At 39.4% G+C, this 17,848-nt stretch overlaps 2 long non-coding RNA genes and 1 other non-coding gene across 3 annotated transcripts; all 3 read left to right on the top strand.

Annotated features, from left to right (window-relative positions):
* Positions 1 to 9,036: 9,036 nt before the first annotated feature.
* On the top strand, positions 9,037 to 9,143 carry LOC135150947 (small nucleolar RNA R71). Its single transcript, XR_010289407.1, has one exon. It is a non-coding gene; the product is annotated as a small nucleolar RNA R71 (small nucleolar RNA).
* A 4,752-nt stretch (positions 9,144 to 13,895) lies between these two features.
* Positions 13,896 to 14,829, top strand: LOC135150121 (uncharacterized). Its single transcript, XR_010288429.1, has 3 exons — positions 13,896 to 14,365; positions 14,486 to 14,575; positions 14,674 to 14,829. It is a non-coding gene; the product is annotated as an uncharacterized LOC135150121 (long non-coding RNA).
* Positions 14,830 to 14,873: 44 nt separating this feature from the next.
* On the top strand, positions 14,874 to 15,435 carry LOC135150232 (uncharacterized). The gene is made up of 3 exons (XR_010288514.1): positions 14,874 to 14,896; positions 15,008 to 15,252; positions 15,354 to 15,435. It is a non-coding gene; the product is annotated as an uncharacterized LOC135150232 (long non-coding RNA).
* The last annotated feature ends 2,413 nt before the right edge of the window (positions 15,436 to 17,848 follow it).

The following is a 17,848-nucleotide window of genomic DNA, read 5'->3' as shown; positions in this document are numbered from 1 at the left end:
TGAAATTACTGATTAACATGCGACTGTTGATCCTAATCAGACAACACGAAAGTAATACATGCCAACTCTCGTTGCACACATATCATACCAATCAAAATCCGCAATTAAGACAGAAATCTCATGGACACCAACAAAGCTCAGACCCTATATCTCTATAGCGGTAGTGTAAGCAGAGAGGTTTAATAGCAAGTCGTCTATCGTGATTACACAGGGTGATAATAATAGTTCAAGTCTACCACAAATTATGTTTCATTCACATAATCCTATGTTTACATGGCATAGTTCTAAATTCAATCATCCACTCTCGCTTCAGAAAGAATTAACAAACAACTTAGAAGTTAGCTACGCTTCTAAGAAGAATAAGCACGGCTCATGCAAAGAAATCAACGTACGTCACAAAATCAATCAAACAATCTCGTTACTAAACTACATCGATAACTCCATTAGAATCCCATGAAGGCGGTTAGTTCATAATCGAACTAATCGACATCATGGGTTCTAGTGAAAACATGATAAATAAAAGACAAGAATTGAATGGAATAAAAATGCTTGAATTAATAATAATAAGGATCACACGTTACAGATTTGATGTTCACGATCTCGCTCGAAACTGTCACTTCCTCGCAAAGAACGATCCGATACAACTGATAATGTGCTTCGATAAATAAACTAAAACTACGATATTGTTCTCTACTAAAAACTACTTCTATGAGGCTAGGGTTTTACACACGAGAAATTAAAATACATTGACCAAGTCAAACGGGCCTCGACCGCTGCGAAAATCCTTCAGAAAAGCTGTAAAAATCGGCCCGGGGAAGTTCTGCTGGGCGCGGCCGCGCTAAACTAGCGCAGGCGCGCTAGTTGCAGCAGTCTGTAGCGCGGGCGCGCTAGAAGTTAGCGCGGGCGCGCTACTGTCTGTCCTGGTGGCCCTGTTTCTTCGTTTCTCGCTCGTTCTCGCGTGCATGTCCTTCCTCGCTCTAGTACCACTTCCGTAGGTGATCACGGTTGCATTTAGCATATGCAACAAGCCCGTTAAACCCCTAGATAGCTCTAGTGGATGAGTGTGTTCTCGTGAGGGTTTGTAGAAGATGTACCCACAAAATCCCAAGTCGCGATGAATCCACAATTCTCTATTCTTGCAAATAATGCACCAAAAACAACCTAAAATGATAGAAAATCACTTCATCACCTCAACTCGTGACCTGCACAGAAAAACAATAAAAACACATCAAAAGACACTAAACACTTAAGTACAACCAACCAATTTAAGTGGAAATGAAGGCCTATAAGTGTGTATAAATACCACTTATCACACCCCCAAACTTAAACTGATGCTTGTCCTCAAGCGTCAACGACACTAACAATAATACAATGCAATGCATGAATGCAACTACGTGATGAATGAGTGAACTATGAAGTAATTGCCTTGCCAATTATAATACCTCAGATTGTGCTAATGTTCTCGAATTTCATCTCTCTCGCTACCAAGTCAATTACTCTTCTATTTACAAGTGTGGAGTGCCAGTGTGTGCAAGCATGCTCTTTTATTGAGACAAGACAAAAACTACTACTCCCACAGCATCCCCATCAAGAATCGTAAAAGTTTAAAACTAACACCCCGTCACTCAAGTCCAACTAAAGCCAAGGTCCCAAAGAATATCCACACCCTTCTATTTTATTACCTATATTTTTTTTTTCTATTGGTGATTAATTGCTTGGTCTAAGGTCAGAGCGCTTCGCAGTGTAAATGCGTTACGAACACCACAAGACTTCACACACCAATTATTCACTTTATTCTAGTGGTTTATTTAACTGTGCAATGGTTGAGATCCCTAAAGATTTATGCACTAGTACCCATGTAGCGAGTGTTGGGTCAACAATCCCAAACCACGACGGGCTTTAGGTTGTTAGGCACAAAGTCCCCTCAGACTTAATTACTCGAGTACTAATGAGCTCAACCTAGTTAATTCTACCACTTATTTTTTTTAGTGAATTTATTTACTACTATTTTTTTTTCTTTTTCTTTTTTTTTTCTCTTTTTTTTTTCTTAGAAAGGTATATCTACTCCTCAGTTCCCCCAAACTTAAGATTTACAGACCTAAGCTGAAGGGTGTTCAATTCAATCCTAGAATTCATGGAATTTCGTCTAAATCCTATCTCAAGAACATATGTGAATTACAATTTCCAACACAAGCAATTTCCAAGTACTAACCTAGCATTGCAATTGAAACTACTAATCAAGAACTACGCACATAACTCATCATAGGCAATTAGCTTGGCTTAACTTCATAATTCATGCAAATGCTCGTGATACTAACTACGACAATTACCACTAAACATGTAAAATAATCAAAGCAAAAAATGAGAAAACTAGAAAGAAAACGTGAGAAAATAAAAAAAACGTGAGAAATAATCAAAGCAAAACAAAGCAAAATAAAATAAACGTGAACTACATGAACTAACTAACACATGCAATGATAAACTACATAATAATATGCTCTTCCTTATATTACCACCCCCAAACTTAAATTTTTCAATGTCCCCATTGAAAGTGATAAAAAGGCTAGAGCACCCACATACCTACTCGGAGTCCGAGTCCTCCCCCTCATCTGCAGGAGGTGAATCAGGTGGAGGATATTGCATCCCCGCTCCGAATACTGGCCACTGAACTGTGACCCCCTGTGCCTGGAAAGCACTACCTAGAGCCTGTGTCAAATCAAACGCAAACCTCTGGTGGATGTCGTGCATGGTGTCCATCCGTCTCGCTAGTCGGCGATAATGAACATCTCCCATCGGTTCGGAGCTCCTCTCCGTCTGAGAAGTACCAGCTCCAGAAGCTCTAGTCTGCTCCCTCCTCACAAATGCTGGACGTCCCCCTGGCATCTCATCATATAAGTACCCGAGGCCTCGAGGGTGGGGAACTCCTCCATCCCACTCTGTCATCCGACTGATCGCCGAATGATCAATAGGTGTTGCCGGCAACTGTAATTGCTCGTTGGCTGGCCAACGCACACCACTCGATCGACAGAGCTTCGTAACAATTGTGCCATATGGAATGGCACCAGTGGTTCCTCCCTGTAAGAACCTCAGAATCCCCTGATGAATAACATGTCCCAGATCAATATACTTGCCCGAGACAATCCCAAAGAGCAGAATAGCTCTATCCACTGTCACCTCATGCCCATGTGAAGATGGCATGATGTTAGCACAGATGAAGGCGTTCCACGCCTTCGCATACCGGTTCAACGCGGCTGCTGGAAAAGAAACATGTGCCGGCAAAGGAGGTGCAGTCATCTTCCAAGTCGTGTCCGGCACACACATATCATACACCAACTTCTCAAAATCAATCGGATCATCATCAAACCGGCGTTTAGCACGCCCGATCCTCTCCACAACCCAATCTTCTTCATTACGGCGCTTGGCACGCCCCCCAATAACTCTACGGATCGCCTCCGCACTATACTCAACACGGATTCCCCGCACCACCGTGAATCCATCACGATTCTCCTTGGCATTAGCATAAAACTCTCGAATAATAGCCAAGGGAACCGCCTCCGGAGCCTCGCAAAAAGACTCCCAACCCCGTTCTTGAATCATGTTCAAGAGCTCACCATCTTCCGCCGTGGGTAAGAATCCTCTCTCCTTAACTATCGACTTATTCATAAGCCGTTGAAATTCGGTTCGTGCACCATCGGAAGTGAACTCAACCTCACCCATCGAGGAAGAATCGCTAGATGTAGGGGCTTGGGTGCTTGGTCCTTGTGATCTTCGGGCTCTTTTGGGTGCCATTGATAGAGATTTAGAGTTGCAAGAGATTTGTGTGTAGTGGGTTTGAGAGATTGGATGAAGGTTGTGTGTATGGATGTGTATATATAATTAGGGTTTAGAGAATTATAATGGGATTTGGAGATGGGTGTTGTGTTTATATAAGGATTGGAGAGCTGAGTTAGGGTTTTATGGGATGTATTTCGGGCTAGGCATGCAAAATTAGGATTGTGGGCTTTTAAAAACGAAAAGAAAATATTTTTGTGAGAATTTTCGAGCTCCAGGACAGTCAGTAGCGCGGCCGCGCTAAGTGTAGCGCGGGCGCGCTGTACACTTTAGCGCGGGCGCGCTGTACACTAGCGCGGGCGCGCTAGTGTCTGACATCCAAGGCTGATTTTTCTCGTTTTTTGTGTTTTTGAGGTTTACAATGGTACAATGTGGTTCCAATGCGTGAGTTGCCTCCCACGAAGCGCTTGTTTAACGTCGTTAGCTCGACGTGAAGTCCAGAATTAGTCTGATTCCGACTGAAGAATCGTGGTTTGTACCTCACGATTCACATTTCCGCCAAAGTAAGGCTTCAACCTTTGACCATTAACCTTAAATGATTCATCCGGTGATTTTGCATAGATTTCTACCGCACCGTGAGGAAATACCGTCTTGACCGTAAATGGCCCTGACCAGCGTGACTTGAGTTTCCCTGGAAACAGCTTCAACCGAGAGTTATACAATAGAACCAATTGACCTACTACAAAAGATTTTTGTATCAACCGCTGATCATGCAATCTTTTCACCTTTTCTTTGTAGAGTTTGTTATTTTCATAAGCATGGAGGCGGAACTCCTCTAACTCATTGAGTTGAATCATGCGTTTTTCTCCAGCTAACTGTAAGTCGAAATTCAACTTCTTCAGTGCCCAATAAGCTTTATGTTCCAACTCTACTGGTAAGTGACAAGCTTTCCCAAACACTAGCTGAAATGGAGAAGTACCCAACGGTGTTTTGTAAGCTGTTCGATAAGCCCAAGCAGCCTCATCTAATCGTAAGGACCAATCTTTCCTAGAAGGGTTAACCACCTTCTCTAATATGCGTTTGATCTCTCTGTTAGACACTTCAGCTTGACCATTCGTTTGAGGATGATAAGCAGTAGCAACCCGGTGATTGATATTATACCTCGTCATCAAGGTTGTGAATTTCCGATTGCAGAAATGAGAGCCTTCATCACTGATAATGACCCTAGGGACTCCGAAACGGGTAAAGATTTGTTTTTGAAGAAATTGCAAGACCACCTTAGCATCATTTGTAGGTAAAGCTTTTACCTCCACCCATTTAGACACATAATCGACTGCTAATAGAATATACTGGTTGTTGCAAGATGAAACGAACGGTCCCATAAAGTCAATACCCCAAACATCAAATATTTCGACCTCCAAAAGCATTTTAAGAGGCATTTCATTCCTCCTAGAAATATTACCTGTACGCTGACAACGATCGCAACCTAATACAAACTGACGAGCATCTTTAAACAGAGTTGGCCAGTAAAAACCTGCTTGAAGTACCCTCTTTGCTGTCTTTTCTCCGCTATAATGGCCTCCATAACCAGTGGAATGACACTCGCGCAAAACTCCCTCAACTTCATTATTAGGGATACACCGTCTGAGAATTTGATCGACTCCTTGTTTAAACAAAAAGGGTTCATCCCAAATATACCATTTTACATCGTGAAGGAATTTCTTGCGTTGAGCATAAGAGAATTCTTGAGGAATGACCTTACTCACCAGATAATTTACAATGTCAGCAAACCATGGCTCTTCTGCCTCAACTCCAAACAACTGTTCGTCTGGGAAGAATTCATTGATTAGAGTGTTGTTGGTAGTTTGTTTGCTGTGATCTTCTAGTCTGGATAAATGATCCGCTACCTGATTTTCTGTGCCCTTCCGATCTTTAATTTCCACATCAAATTCTTGGAGTAATAAAACCCAGCAAATTAGTCTTGGTTTAGAATCCTTCTTTGAGATGAGATACCGAATGGCTGCATGATCAGTATATACCACTACCTTTGTTCCAAGAAGATAAGACCTGAACTTCTCAAAGCTAAAGACAATAGCTAGAAGTTCTTTTTCAGTAGTAGTGTAGTTCAATTGTGCATCATTTAATGTTTTGCTGGCATAGTAGATGACATGAAACACATTACTTGTTCGCTGGCCCAGTACAGCTCCTACAGCATAATCACTGGCATCACACATTAATTCGAATGGTTTACTCCAATCAGGTGCAGTGATGATAGGTGCTGATGTCAACTTCTTTTTCAAGATTTCAAATGCTTCCAAGCACTCCTCATCAAATTTGAATGGAATGTCTTTCTCTAACAGATTGCAAAGAGGTTTAGAAATTTTTGAGAAATCCTTGATGAACCTCCGATAGAAACCTGCATGACCAAGGAAGCTTCGGATGCCTTTGACTGAAAGTGGTGGAGGAAGATTTTTAATTGTTTCCACCTTCGCTTTATCGACTTCTAGTCCTTTGGCAGATACCTTATGCCCCAATATGATTCCTTCTTGCACCATGAAATGACATTTTTCCCAATTGAGAATCAGATTAGTTTCCACACAGCGCTTAAGAACCATTCTAAGATTCGTGAGGCATTCGTCATAAGATGTTCCAAATACAGAAAAGTCGTCCATGAATACCTCCACATTGATGCCGATCATCTCTGAGAATATTGCCATCATGCACCTTTGAAAAGTGGCTGGTGCACCACATAAGCCAAAAGGTACTCTTCGGAATGCGAAAGTACCATAAGGGCATGTAAAGGTTGTCTTTTCTTGATCCTCCGGAGAAATAGCAATCTGATTATAGCCAGAATACCCATCTAACAGACAATAGAACTCATGGCCAGCCAACCTATCAAGCATCTGATCAATAAAAGGCAGAGGGAAGTGATCTTTTCTTGTAGCTTTATTCAGCTTTCTGTAATCCATGCAAATCCTCCAACCCGTGACAGTTCTGGTTGAGATGAGTTCCCCTTTTTCGTTGGCTACTACTGTCATTCCTCCTTTCTTAGGCACACATTGTACTGGGCTCACCCATGAGCTATCTGAAATTGGATATATGATACCTGCATCGAGCCATTTAAGAATCTCTTTCTTTACAACCTCCTTCATGATAGGATTTAACCTTCTTTGTTGTTCCACTGAAGGTTTGCTTCCTTCTTCAATGAGAATTTTGTGCTGACAAAATGATGGACTGATTCCCTTGATATCAGCTATAGTCCACCCAATTGCTGTTTTGAATTCCCTTAGCACCCTCAAAAGTTTTTCCTCTTCCTCACCTGATAAGTTAGCTGCAATAATAACAGGAAGAGTAGAACGTTCACCAAGAAAAGCATACCTCAAGTGATCCGGTAGCGGTTTAAGTTCAAGTTTAGGTGCTTCGATCACTGATGGTTGTAGTGGTTTGTGGTCTTCCTTTAATTCTTCTAAGCCAAGAGATTCGACAGGTGGTTCAAAATTCCTTCTCCAAGGTGATGAGTTAAGATGATGGATTTCTTCCAATTCTTCTTCACTGTCCAATTCCTCATCATTGGTAAGGATTGCTTCCAATACATCATCCTGTAAAACCCGCTGGCTATTAGCTTCTGCCGTAGTATCAAGTACATCCATATTGAAACAAGATTCCTCATCGGTTGGTAATTTCATTGCATTGAATACGTTGAACGTGACCGTCTGATCTTGTATTCTCATTGTAAGTTCCCCTTTTTTGACATCGATCAATGTTTGCCCGGTGGCTAAAAAGGGTCTACCCAAGATGATAGGAATCCGTTTGTCTTCTTCAAAGTCAAGAATCACGAAGTCGGCTGGAAATATTAATTGATCAACCTTGACTAGCACATCTTCAATTATACCCCTCGGATATGTGATCGAACGATCAGCCAGCTGTAAAGACATGTTTGTCGGCTTGAGCTCTGGCAGGCCAAGTTGTGTGAAGATAGATAAAGGCATCAGATTGATGCTAGCTCCCAAGTCGCACAGACACTTATCAAAAGAGAACTTCCCAATAGTGCAAGGGATAGTGAAGCTTCCCGGATCCTTAAGCTTAGGTGGTAATTTCTGTTGAAGCACAGCACTACATTCCTCCGTTAAAGCCACTGTCTCTAACTCCTCGAGCTTTAGCTTTTTTGAAAGAATACCCTTCATAAACTTGGCATAGCTAGGCATTTGCTCGAGTGCTTCAGCAAACGGGATGTTGATGTGAAGCTTTTTAAACACTTCAAGGAATTTACCAAATTGCTTATCCAGCTGCTGTTTTTTTAACCTCCTAGGAAATGGAGGTGGTGGATATAATGGTTTTGACACCGGAGCAGCTGCAGGGATAGCCTTATCTTTTTCAACAGTAGGGTTGATTCCAATTGTGTTTGGCGGAAGTTCTGCTGGAATTTCTTGCGGTTCATTACCCTGATCTTGTACTAATGTTGAGGTAGGCCCTGTTGTAGTTTTTCCAGATCTCAGCGTAATGGATTGGACTTGCTCTTTAGGGTCCCTCTTACCTGGTACCTCTGTATCACTAGGGAGATTCCCCTGTGGTCTGCTCAGTAAAGCATTAGCTAACTGACCGACTTGTGTCTCCAAAGCTTTTAAAGTTACTGCCTGACTCTTGTACATGAGCCTTAGTTCTTCCATGTCAGACCTTTCGTTAGCTGATTGCCCATGATTCTGAAATCCCGGAGGGTGATATGGCTGTTTAGGTGCATACTGTTGTGAAATCCCAGCCTGACTGTACTGTTTAGGTCCTTGTTGAAATCCTTGTTGAGGTTGATTATACCCCTGATTATTACTCCAGCTGAAATTAGGATGATTTCGGTTGTTAGGATGATAAGTAGCTGGAGCAGGCTGTTGACCTCTTTGAAAGTTGCTCACAAATTGTGCTGATTCACTAGAAATGGCACACTGATCAGTAGCATGAGTACCAGCACATAATTCGCAAATAGTGATTGGCTGTTGAATTCCTTGTTGAGCCAGAGAATCGACTTTCATCGTGAGAGCTTTAAGTTGAGCTGCTATAGCTGTAGACGTGTCAAGATCAAGAATTCCGGCTACCTTCCCTTGAGTAAGTCTTTGAGTAGGGTTCTGATATTCATTAGCAGCCATCATTTCAATAAGATCATAAGCTTCTTCATAACTCTTAGCCCATAGCGCACCTCCAGAAGCAGCATCAAGCATAGGTCTGGATTGAGGTCCAAGACCATTATAGAAACTGTTTATTTGCATCCAATCCGGCATGCCATGGTGGGGACACTTTCTTAGCATCTCCTTATACCTCTCCCAGGCTTCACAGAATGTTTCTCCTGATTGTTGAGAGAATTGAGATAGAGCATTTCGTAGCGCAGCAGTCTTTGCCATGGGGAAGAATTTAGTGAGAAATTTCTGAGCTAGATCTTCCCATGTAGTAATCGAACCAGATGGTAAAGAATGTAACCATCCCTTGGCCTTATCTTTCAGTGAAAATGGGAAAAGTCTTAGCTTCACAGCATCATCAGAGACGTCATTAAATTTGAAAGTGTCACAGATCTCTATAAAATTCCGTATATGCATATTAGGGTCTTCCGTAGGAGAACCCCCATACTGTACCGAGTTCTGGACCATTTGAATAGTTCCTGGTTTGATTTCAAAGGCTTTGGCTGCGATTGCAGGCCTGACAATGCTTGATTGGATATCATCGATCTTTGGCATAGAGAAATCCTTCAATGCCTTACTGTCTGGTTGTGCTTCAGGTTCTGTCATTGTTTCAGAATCAGAAGAAGAAGTAGAAGATGAATCAATTGCTTTCTTACGGGTCTGAGAACGTGTTTGCATAAACGCGACCCAAGTACCTGAAATAAAGAAAAGAAGAAAAGTGAGAAGAGAATAGAATCCTAGTCAGTGAATTTTAATGCACACTGATGACAAGTACATAAACTAATTAATTAACACCGAGTCCCCGGCAGCGGCGCCAAAAACTTGTTCGGTGAAATCTACACGCAAGCGCACGTGATCACAAGTAATATATTAAGTTCGATCCCACAGAGACTGGTGAATTAAGAATACGCACCTATGCAACAATGTATGATCAAATTTCACTACCAAGACAATTAACAAGGATGGTTTCTTTTATACTAATAACTAAATTTACTAATCAAATTCAGAATAGGAAAACACATGGGATTCTAACTTCATTATCGAATTCATCTAGAATTGAAATTACTGATTAACATGCGACTGTTGATCCTAATCAGACAACACGAAAGTAATACATGCCAACTCTCGTTGCACACATATCATACCAATCAAAATCCGCAATTAAGACAGAAATCTCATGGACACCAACAAAGCTCAGACCCTATATCTCTATAGCGGTAGTGTAAGCAGAGAGGTTTAATAGCAAGTCGTCTATCGTGATTACACAGGGTGATAAAAATAGTTCAAGTCTACCACAAATTATGTTTCATTCACATAATCCTATGTTTACATGGCATAGTTCTAAATTCAATCATCCACTCTCGCTTCAGAAAGAATTAACAAACAACTTAGAAGTTAGCTACGCTTCTAAGAAGAATAAGCACGGCTCATGCAAAGAAATCAACGTACGTCACAAAATCAATCAAACAATCTCGTTACTAAACTACATCGATAACTCCATTAGAATCCCATGAAGGCGGTTAGTTCATAATCGAACTAATCGACATCATGGGTTCTAGTGAAAACATGATAAATAAAAGACAAGAATTGAATGGAATAAAAATGCTTGAATTAATAATAATAAGGATCACACGTTACAGATTTGATGTTCACGATCTCGCTCGAAACTGTCACTTCCTCGCAAAGAACGATCCGATACAACTGATAATGTGCTTCGATAATTAAACTAAAACTACGATATTGTTCTCTACTAAAAACTACTTCTATGAGGCTAGGGTTTTACACACGAGAAATTAAAATACATTGACCAAGTCAAACGGGCCTCGACCGCTGCGAAAATCCTTCAGAAAAGCTGTAAAAATCGGCCCGGGGAAGTTCTGCTGGGTGCGGCCGCGCTAAACTAGCGCAGGCGCGCTAGTTGCAGCAGTCTGTAGCGCGGGCGCGCTAGAAGTTAGCGCGGGCGCGCTACTGTCTGTCCTGGTGGCCCTGTTTCTTCGTTTCTCGCTCGTTCTCGCGTGCATGTCCTTCCTCGCTCTAGTACCACTTCCTTAGGTGATCACGGTTGCATTTAGCATATGCAACAAGCCCTTTAAACCCCTAGATAGCTCTAGTGGACGAGTGTGTTCTCGTGAGGGTTTGTAGAAGATGTACCCACAAAATCCCAAGTCGCGATGAATCCACAATTCTCTATTCTTGCAAATAATGCACCAAAAACAACCTAAAATGATAGAAAATCACTTCATCACCTCAACTCGTGACCTGCACAGAAAAACAATAAAAACACATCAAAAGACACTAAACACTTAAGTACAACCAACCAATTTAAGTGGAAATGAAGGCCTATAAGTGTGTATAAATACCACTTATCATGCACATAGAGAAAAACATTGTTGATAAAATATTAGGAACTTTGTTAAATATTGGGGGCAAGACAAAGGACAATCTAAATGCTCGTCTCGATTTGCAAGAGATGGGCATTCGTAAGGTTCTTCATCCTGTTAAATCAGCAGATAATAGTCACTTTGAAATCAGTGCTGCATGTTTTGACATGACCAAAAAAGAAAAAGAAGACTTTTGTTCAGTGTTGATGAATGCTAGATTGCCTTATGGATGTGCATCTAATATAAGCCGCTGTGTGCAAATGAATGAAAGAAAAATAAGTGGTTATAAAAGTCATGATGCACATTTCATTCTCCAATACTTACTTCAATTTGCTGCAATAAAAACTTTAAAACCAGAGGTCGCGATACCGTTGATACGACTAGGTTCCTTCTTTAGGGGAATATGTGGTAAAGTTATACAGTTGGATGATGTGGAGAAGCTGCAGAAAGAAATAATTGAAATATTGTGCCAGCTTGAAACAATCTTTCCCCCTGCGTTCTTTGACATTATGGTTCATCTGCCAATTCATTTATGTAAAGAAATTGAATTTGGAGGACCTGTGCACCTTCGATGGATGTTTGGGATTGAAAGGTATTTGAGTAAATTGAAGTCTTACGTTCGTAATAGGAGCAAACCAGAAGGATGCATAGCTGAAGGGTATATGGTTGAAGAATGCCTGACTTTTTGTTCTAGATTTCTAACCGATGATAGTAAAAAAACAAAGTCAGATGTTGGAGGTCACATTGGTTCAAGGAGAAACAAAGATGGAAAGCCTATACATTTGGCAGAAAAAGTATGGATTAATGCTCATCGCTATGTATTATTCAACTGTGGCAACATGGAAATAGAGAAGCTTATCGAGTAATGTCTCTTCTCCCTAGTTTTTATTAATTTTTCTAAGTAGTTTATAATACTAGCATCTTTAACTATTTAAAATTTCTTCTCATTGCAGGGAACATCGTTCTTTATACGATAATCAAATGAAATCAAAGTTGTATAAATGGGAAAGAGACCACAAAAAGGAATTTTACATCTGGCTGAAGGATCAAGTTGAAAAAAATGAGGGATATTCATCTGAATTATTAGCTTTAGCGAAGGGGCCTCAACGAGCAGCTAGACGATTCACTGGTTATGTAGTGAATGGATTAAGATTCCATACAAAAAAAAGGGATGGAAAGTGTACGACACAGAATAGTGGTGTACATTTGATGGCCCTGACTACTAGTTTTTCTAGTACAAAAGACAAAAACCCCATAGTCGGAGAGGTTAGTTATTATGGAGCCATAGAAGAAATTATCGAGGTTGATTATTGGGGAGCTTTGAGTGTTGTCTTGTTTAGGTGTATTTGGTACCAAAAAGATAAAGACTGTCATGGGTTGACAAGGGTGAATTTTAACAAAATTTATCAGAAAGAAGACCCATTTGTTTTAGCTACGCAGGTTCAGCAAGTTTTCTACATTCAAGATTGTTCTGAAAAGAATTTATATTTTGTTGTGAGAAGACTACCGAGGGACTACAATGATATTGAAGAAGAAACTGATCCATTACTTGAAGAAGCTGTTAATGCAGATATGTATCAAGAACTGGAATTTCCTATAAATACACTTCCTGATGATAACAGTTGGTATAGAGATGATGTGCCGAAACGACAAATTCTGAATACACCAAATGAAGTAGAAGAAAATGATGAAATCTGCGAATAAGACTTGTTCATCTATTGTATTTCAATTATGTCGACTCTGTTCCTTGTACTCTGGCAGAATATTATTGTCAAATTTTAATTACCTTGTTATTTGCTTCAATAAGTGTGTTAGTTATATGCTTTCATGTACATTTTATTTGTTTCTACTTGTTTCTTACGAGCTTTCTAGTTGTTTTTTATGTAGTGTATTTATCCATCTAATAAACCATACTCCTAACCGTATTTTTGTTATGTATATTTTCAGGATGGCGGATTACTTTTATCTCAGGTTCTACCACAAAGGACAATTTGTAAAGAACAAATACTTGTGTGGAAAATGCACCAAAATTCCAGTTGGTGTAGAAGTTGACACATTTTCCTTTTCTGTGCTTATGGAATACGTGAAGGATGATCTCGGATACACTGAAATAGGAGGGATTTATGTCAAAAAACAAGGGGGTGGTGGGAAAAGTGTCTCCTCTGATGCCGACATTGGTGAGATTCTTCAGGGTATCCTAGAGGGATGTCTCTTAGATTTTTATATTGACAATGTTGTTGACAAGGCAATTGAGCCTGCGAAGCAAATGCAGCCTCATGTGATCATCAGGCCGAGGCCAAATTTTAATGATGGTAGTTATATTCCTTTCTCCTGAAATATTTGGTGCGAGTCTCGATATCATTATTTGTTGTCATTTATTGATTTACAAGTGTATTTCTGATGATTGATAATGCTACTTTAGGTAAGGAACAATTTAAGCGAAAGTATGTGACAATAGAAATGCTACAAAAGGATCAAAAGAACAAGAAAAAAGGAGCTGATGGAGACTTGGATTTGCTTTGTACTAAAGAGGTTGAATCTGCAATTCCAATTGAAGGGAATGAGATCAACGAGAAGAAAAAAGAGGCTGATGATGGAGACTTGCATTTGGTTGGTACTGAAAAGGCTCAGTCTGCAATTCCAACTAAAGGAGCCGATGAGGAATTGAACTTGGTAGCTACTGATCAGAAGGAGGAATATGCAGCACAGTCTCCGGGACAGGGCAAAAAGAAGAAATTTACTAAAAAGGCTAGTTAATTTCTAACAAATTAATTTTCACATATCTGCATATATGGTAATTAATTTATTAATTATGTGTGCTTTATTTAGGACATTCTTGCTGATTTTGAAGAAAAAAGGAAAAAGAGGGTTGCAGAAAATAATCAAATGTTGGAAAATCTGAGAATAAATAAACTGAAAGCTGAACTTGAAGCTAAAAAAGAAAAAAAGAAGAAGATACTTGATGGTAACGTATCAGACTTGGAATTTGATCGGGACTATGTCTCCGGACATGATAGCCTGCCTAGTAGCGAAGACGAGCAACCGGCGAAGGTGCGTATAATTTATTTAAAGATTAATTGAGGTAGTGCAGTTAAGATGCTATCATTTTAATATATATATATATATATATATATATATATATATATATATATATGAACTGTAATTTTTTAGCGGACAAAAAAAGCTCCAAAAGTGAAGGTTGCTAGCAGAACACCCACAACACGTTCCCAAACTGTCAAAAAAATTGCTGAGACTCAAAAGGTGCATTTTTCCTTCATTTTAAGTTCAATTCTCCTCCATTTTTATTTATGTTTTATTGCATTTTATGTATGCTCAAATTTTGGCAAAATTATTGCAAGGTTGATGCTGAAGTAATACCACCTCCCCCGCCACTACCTGCTGGTCTTCAAGAGTTGAATCAGATAAAGAGGGCATACAGTAATGATGGAGTTGGAACAATGGAGGCATATCTGAAGCTGAAAGAGAGTGAGAAACAATTAAAAGCTGGAAATGGACAGGGGAATGATGGTGATAAGAAACCAACTGATGGTAATAATACTACCACAGTTCCAACTGATGAGGGTATGTATCGAACCTTAATTAGTTTATGCTAGATACATCATCCATATATGTATATATACACATTGGGTAATTTTGTATAATAATGTTGTCTAAAAAAATTTAAATATGAAGGCGAAACTAAAATTGCAAGGCGCAGAGGCCCTACTAAGATGAATTCTGTTTTCACAAGAAGATTAGAAGACAGACCAGAGTTGACCCTGAATCATGAGTTGCAGCCAGTGCATGAAAATAGTAAAATAAGATCGGAATTTGGTAGTTTCTTGGGGACAATTGGAAGACAATGTGTGCCCCTAGATTATGTGAACTGGAGCCGAGTTCCCGAAGGAGAGAAGATTGGCTGGTGGGAGTTTGTCAAGGTAAAAACAACACATACACACTACATTCCTATTTATAATCTATTTTATTATTTATAACAGCCCGTATATATATAATCTATTTTATTGTGTATAATCTGTAGACAAAGTATATCATTCCAGAGGAGGGAAAAGATTGGGTTCTAAAGACCATCTGTGATGCATGGAGGATGCACAAAAGCCGTTCTCAGGCAGAATACTATTCAAAATATGACAATGATGAGGAAAGGCTAAGAAATCGGTCGCAGTCCATTCCTTTGGAAAAATTCAAGATTTTGCTACAATATTGGGGCCATGAAAAAATCAAATCTACTGCTGCAAAGAATTCAAACAACCGAAGAAAGGTCATTGACACACACACTGCTGGCCGTAAATCCTTTGCACAGATTGGAAATGAAATGGTATGGTCGTGGATACTAATTATCATGTTTTGCAATTATTTTGTCTATCAATCCTACTTGTTAATATTTTGTTCATTTTATGATAGAAAAAGAACCAGTCGACCCCTGATACACCTACAAAGGCAGATATATATCCTAAAACGCGCCAAGGTCATGATAAGAAGGTTAGGAATAATATTTTCATAAATTATTGAAATTACTTCTGTCATAAGATTATTATGAATGTTGAATATGTACATGCTGCAATATTGGGGCCATTGTATACACTAATATCTTTACATATTTTGATTTTTGTAGACTGAAAAGGACACTGAGAAGGACAATGAAAAGGACAATGAAAAGGACAATGACAAAGACACTCAGAAAGACAATGAGGCTGAAGAAGCAGCAAATACAAAAGAAATAGATTTTCAGGCTCATGGACCAAATTGGCTTATTGGGAGGACTGGTAGAACAAGGAAAACAGTCAACAATCAACAGCGTCAAAGCAAAAAGGCTGAAGAATTGGCAAGCCTAAGGAAGGAGATAGCTGCTGAGATGGAGGATAAGTTGAACAAAAAGCTAAAGAGAATCCTTGGACATTTGGCTGAGAAAAATCCATCGCTCCATATAGATGTGGATGAAATATGTTCATGCTGTGAGAGTGAACATGAGCCGGAGACTGATAGCGAAGCTGCTGATGATTCTTGATCATCAGTAGTAGTATATATATCTATGTTCAAGACTTAATTAATTAGCCTATTTTGATGATGTAAGAAGTTTGATGCAAATGTTCTAGCTAGACTTAAAATCTGTTTTTTGATCAGTCACAATGGTACTGATATTGTTTGTGGTAGTCTAGGACTTGCTTCTGGCATGAGCTTGTGGTTGGTAACAGTCTAAGTACTGTTTTGAATTTGTTGGTGTTGAACCATTAAATTGGTGGATTGATATATTTATGAAATGGTCATGTCCATTTTTTTTTATTCATAATGTTGCAATATGTCATTATAATGTTGCCTTAGAGGTTGCTTTTTATATTATAATTCACTAAAATAACAATACATTAGGACTAAAATTTGTTGCCACAGGTGCTCTATGGCAATGTTTAAATCAAAATAAAGTGTTGCAAATTTTGTTGCAATAATAGAACAAACTACAGCAATGATTTAAATTGCATTGCTATAGAGAAAAACTTGTTGCAATATGTGGCTCTGGCAATGAATTGAACATGTTGCAATACAAGGGTTAATTCATTGCAAAAAGGGCCCTATGGCAACGGGGGCAAACTTAACGGTCGAATTTTCGAAAATTGTTGCAATAGAGGCTATTGCAATGCTTTTTTATAATATAGCAACTATTTTTAGGGGTTGCTAAATGCAATCTATGGTATAGTGAGGGATGATCTCTGCTCCAAATCCTTTCCCTTGGAAGATGTGTCCTTGATGATTCAGCAGTATTATCATTGAGCTGAAATGTGTGACTAGTTGATCCATCAGCTCCCCCTGAGTTGTTGCCAGGTTGACTTGATGATCCACCACTGGCACTAGTGGAATCTCCAGTGTTTCCACCATTCACTACACCATAAAAGGGCTATAGCAACACCAAGTCTGAAATTTGATCATAAATTGTTGCTATTTCTTAACAAATTTTGACAAACCAATAGCTGTTGCAATATTTTTTAAAAATGTTACAACTGAGTGTAACTTTTCGAAAAATCTATAACAATTGCAACGGATTTCTAAAGTTGTTGCAATAGAGTTCAAAATTTTGGGCCCAAACTTTCCCGGGTTCAAAAAATAAGCGGGGTTTCTTTATTTTTTTTTGCCGGGCTATTTTCCACCCCAGTCAACACAGATACATTATTGTACTAACACTTGTAATAATATTACATAGATACATTATACAAGCAGCTCAGGGAGAGAGAGACGATCGAGAAGGCAAGAGAGAAAGAGGGGATTCAAGCTAGGTTATCTGGGAGATTCAAGCTCGAAGATTCAAGCTAGAGAAAGTATCAAGCTCGAATATTCAAGCTCGGACAACAGAAGCTCGTAGCTACCAGGTAAATAACTGAACTGTATAAGTCGATTTTCTTCCCCAAATCAATCATACACCTTCAATCGATGTTTATTTGTTAGTAAATCGAAATGGGTGTTTCAATTAGTGCATGTTTGTTGATTAGGGCTTGTTTGTTGATTAGGGCTTCAATCAGGGCTTGT

This window comes from Daucus carota, chromosome 2 (genome assembly GCF_001625215.2).
Source record: "Daucus carota subsp. sativus chromosome 2, DH1 v3.0, whole genome shotgun sequence".
NCBI lineage: Eukaryota > Viridiplantae > Streptophyta > Magnoliopsida > Apiales > Apiaceae > Daucus > Daucus carota.
Note: the sequence above shows the minus strand (reverse complement) of the source record. Positions and strands in the feature narration are given on the sequence as shown.